Here is a 5249-nt window from a genome sequence, read left to right on the forward strand (position 1 = left end):
AAAAATACATATCACTTTATTGTCTTGAAGAGATTTGTTCCCAGCCTTCAGTTATGGTTTTAGTACTATATCCTGAATAGCTTCATAATGCTTAAAAAGCAAGTATTGGAAAAGGGAATTCTCTTTCTACACTTCCATGTCACGGAATGCCAACAGTAAGTTAGAAAAAGAAAGAGGGAGGGGAGCGGTTTTGGTTTGGCCTATCAGGCCATATTTCAGTAGAAATTTGGAATTAGAATGAAATTATAAAAATATCCATCTTTTATGGTTATTAACTTTTAGGAAGAAGCAATAAAAATTTATTAAAATGCTATTTTGATAAAAAATAACAGCATTTAATTTATTTTTTCCTTTTTATGTCCATAATGATGTTTGAAGGAAATGTTAGAAGAGTGATTAGTTTTTGCAGGCCTAAAAGTTGTTCACCATTTTGACCTGATGTCGTGATTTCACTGGAATAGAATCACAGAATCAATTTTCTATTCAGGAAAGCTGCATTTTTGAGAAGACTACAGCCGTCAAGTCAATGGAAAAAATTTGATAAGGCACTTTGTTTTAGTTTTTGGGCAGCCCTGGTATACATGTTGCCTTCGTGATCAAGGTCTTTAGCTGTTGTTAGTTAGACAGGTGCAGAATTCAGGAGAAGAAAAAGCCAGGGTAGCTGACCCAAGCTGGCCAACAGAAGTATCCCCACCATAAACATCACGTTCAATATCAATTGGAGAGTTTGCTGGGGACAGCCCTCTTTCCTCAATAGTACGTATCCCCAAAGTGTCTCGTCCATTATTCTTCTCCTGAGGCCTACTCCTCTGTTCATTGTGACTGTCATGCGCTTGCTGGAGCTGTGGCACTCGCAGTGTTTGACATCACTGCTGGGTGCACACAGCTTGCGACCACTATATGGGCTGAGTATAACTTTGTATATTTTATATTAATATTGGTATTAATATTAGTTTCTGATTACTTTTTATTTAATCTGTTTCCATTTCAACCCATGGACCTCCTTTCATTTCCCGATCACCCTCCTGGAATAGAGAGGGGTCATAGAGCAACAGAACAACAGACTAAATGAAGACACTTGTGACAGTGTTACTATTAATGCTCTGAATTTTGACAGTGACAAATGTTTGATTGATAGGTTATGTGCTTCACTCTTGTCTATGTTGATGGAGGACTGTGTTCATTTTGTTGCTTTATGATAGGTTCTAGAACAAACTTCTGTAAATACAAATAATTTAAAAATAAATAGTTTCTCATTTGCTCCCACTCTGAGATACCTACTATAAAACAGTTAAATGTTTTTGCATCTCTAAGTTCCACTTTACCTGCCAGATCCTTGGACTTCTTGTGCATTTTAACACCATTGTACCTTATCAGCCATTTTTCGCTTTGTTCAGTATTTGTCCTGTATTAGTCAGACCTAAAAAGCACCATCCTAATGTAATGAATTCTTGTGAAATTATTGCTCTAAACTATCAGATTGTCTTCTGTAAGGATTTCTTGATATATTTTCCTGCCAATTCTCAAGATAGTATGGCATCTCCTGCCTTTTTTTATCACAGAGACCACCGTAATAACAAGTCTGTTTGAGCTGAACCTTCAGTACAACAATTTAGGGAGGATGAAGAGTAAGGGAAAGGGTTCAAGGGAGTTAATCACTTTTCCTCACTTTTTATGAGTTCTCAGAGACTGCAATTTTAGGTACAATGTAAAATGACCATTAAAGAGAGATGTTATTTTCTAGACTTGTAAATAGTTAGGTGCCTAAACAGGGGATTGGCTTTACTTCTGCTGTTGTCAGATGTTCCCCTAGTTTTAAGAAGCAGCCGAGTCATGGTAGACTGGAGTTTCACACTGCTTTGTTTACTCTTTCTTTTTTTCAGGGTACTTAAGTGCTTAGGTTACTCACTTTTGTCTTACCAGATATAGCTCTTAGACACTTCTGAGATAAATTTGGCTAATGTGTATATTTAAAGCCAATATACACACAATTAAGACATATTTTTGTTGGGGATTTTTTTGTTTGTTTTTTACAATGTGTGTGGCATTATCAAAGGTGTTTTTCAACCAAAGACTTATACTGGTAAGAGGATAGTGTGAATCTAAGGCTTAATGGTAATGGATGTGGGCAGTACAATCCCCAGAAATTGCTGGTTGTTGCTTAGTCTCACGGCATCAGTGACTTTTTCTAAAGCAATATTTCCACATTATATGAAACAAAATGAAATGTGAATAAAGGATCAGTTTAAACTCTGAGTCTGCAGATATGATTGCAGTTTCTGAAAATGTGCATTTGTTGGTGAATATTAATGATAATATTAATGCTAATAGTATATGATTATTGAAGACACATTAACTCACTCCACGAATTAGGCCATAGTTCATGATTTAGAAGTGTCTTTCATTTGTTGTAGAACACTGTGCCTATGTAGAGATTTGTATAAATTTTAAGCAGTATTAATAATAGAACAGCCTAATAAGGTGTGAAAGGTTCTTTTGTAGTTCTGCTTTCTTAAGCTACTAATTAAAGGGTCTTAGCATAAGCAGGGAGATTTGTAGGAAGATTTAACTGGCAGGATCTTGTTTTGTGTTCTCATCCCTCTCCATTCCTACCCTGATAGTAAAATAAATCTGAACACACTACTGAGCTCTACTTAGTAAAAATTATTTGAAAATTCATATGAAATAACAGTAATAATGAAGGACATTGCAATTCTTTTTTTTTCTCTTTTTTTTTCTTTAAGATGCCAAAAGCAGACTGTATTCTGAAAGTTTTCATCTGTTTATCTCTAGATGACAACTAGCTTTCCAGATGCTTTTTTAATTCTTCTTTCTCCTAACTTGTGTTTGTCACTTTCTGTAAAGCGTTTTGTTGTCTTTGACCACAAGGTTTGGACTTTGTTTCATTTACCTCAGTCTACCCAGTTGGCTTCACATTTAACTAAACTTAAGGTGTCACTTTTCTGGCACAGCATACAGGTATCCTGTTACATTTCAGCTCTTTCATTATTCTTCACCTGACCAAACTGTGGAACAACTGCCTTTTCACTTATTTTTATGTCTGCAGAGGAGCAGCCCCATACAGAAATCTATATAGTTTTCCTTTGAAATCTTAAGCTCATAATATTGATCACATATAACTCTACCATTTGTTTTCAAAATGTAGTCACATACCTGTTTTGCAATTATGTCTTTTCCACCTGCAGGAATCATGTTAGCAGGAGTCTTTTTTTTTAAATACAATATATGGGGAAATCCCCCGTATATTCACATGGTTGTATGTGCACACACACAGATTGTACATGGATCTTCTGATTTCTCTCATGTTGACATTTTTTTGAATCTAGGTTGTTTTTTTTTCTAGCTTCTCCCAAACCTCACCATTTTAAACAGTCATTTAAATAGGGTGCTACTTAACATTGCTATTTGTAATATTACTAAGCAATATTTGCATATGCATGTTGCAATAAGTATTAATTTCTTTTATTTTAGCAGTGCTATACAAAAATATATTTTGTAAAATAGTTTGATATAGGGAAAATATAAGTGGATTCACTCAGTGGCATGTAAATATAGGTGGATTCACCCAGTGGCATGTCAGATGATTCCAACAGAAATTATCCATGACAATATGAGAAAATATCCTTGACAGAAAATACCAGTTTCACTGTAAGATGAGTATTTTTACTCCAGTATAAGTATATTTAGGATTTGCATGATTTGTACTGTGACTACCATTTTGAAGCTTTTCATTGGTCTACTGCTGCACCAAGTATGCACTTTCATCTTGCTGAAAATGTTCCTGAAAGGATGTTTCACTGTATTTTAATTATTAACAGGATTATCATGTGTCAGTACCAATCCCAGTGCAGAAGAAGCAAGGAAGAGTTTAATAGAAGGTGGGAAAAAAAACCAAACCAAAAACCCCAAAAAACCCAAAAAGCAAAAAAACCCAGAAAAATACACATCACACTCAGCACTGATAGTTATTACAGCACTGCATATAAGGGAATTTAGTGTGTCACTTTATTTTCTGAAGACTGGGGACAAAAAAACCCCTAGGTATAAGCAGCATGATTGGGCCCTGAACTGCCTAATTTAAATGCTATTTGCTTTGACACATGTATCAGTCAAGAGCAAGATGCTTCAGCAAAAAGCCTAAATATAAGCTGCTGAGAAGAATAGTAGTCTGCAGCAAAAAGTTGTAATTCCCTGTATTTGAAGACTTTTTCATCCCAGAAATTCATATCCACTGACTGGATATGTGTTGCTTATGGATTGGATGGCCAGGATTTGGTCCTCAGTCATAGTTTTTGCCGTTGTGTTTTACCTCAGTGTTTAGTAAGAGTAGGACTGCATGGATTCTTACTGACTGTAATTTATACTCTTTGGAACAAGATGGTTTTTGTGTTTTACTGTATACATTGTGTTATCCTTTTACCTATCAGTTATTTTGTAATTTTAATTTGTATAAAAAATAATTAAATTAATTATCCACTAAAAGGAGCAATTGCAAAGGTAAGCACTCCAAATTTATGAAATCCCAGAATTAAGACTGCAAATTAAGTCCTCACTTGTTCCCTTTGTATGGGTGTCTTAGATAATTATCTGAATTATGAGAACTGGTTTGGTTTTTTTTCTCTGGAACACCATCTTAATGATTTAAATGTATCCTCTTACCACTGTAGACTCAAGACTGCATACTTTCTCAGTGCTGTTTATATTGTTGCATACAACCTGGTTTGGAAAATGTTACTGTACTACCCTATGTTGCTACTGTTAGTGTATGTTTTCATTATATAACTTAAGTATGATACAAGCACATCTTGCATTCATGATCAAATCAAGTTTGGGTTTAATGGAAAGTTTCTTTTAAAAAACATTTATTACAATGTAATTGAAACATCTATATAAAATAAAAAATTCACAGAATTTATTCTTAGAAGCATTTGCAAATAATTTTCCTGCTGTTATCCAAGATAAACATGAGTATTTAAGAAAATATAAATTGAAGCCAAAAAATTAGAAGTGATTGCCTGAAAACTCCTTAAGTCCACACTGTGGAAACATGGTTAGAAGTGGTCAAAATTACAAAAAGCCGAAATACTCAGGACTCCACAATAAGATTGATTGAATGTTCATAACCTCTCTAAGTGAAACGCCATATTTTTTGTGCATCATGTAGACACATAGTTTAGACAATTAGCTAGAGTTTTTGAGAATTTAAACTAGTATTTGCATCTTTACAG

This window comes from Mesitornis unicolor, unplaced genomic scaffold, assembly GCF_000695765.1.
Source record: "Mesitornis unicolor isolate BGI_N332 unplaced genomic scaffold, ASM69576v1 scaffold7899, whole genome shotgun sequence".
Taxonomy (NCBI): domain Eukaryota; kingdom Metazoa; phylum Chordata; class Aves; order Mesitornithiformes; family Mesitornithidae; genus Mesitornis; species Mesitornis unicolor.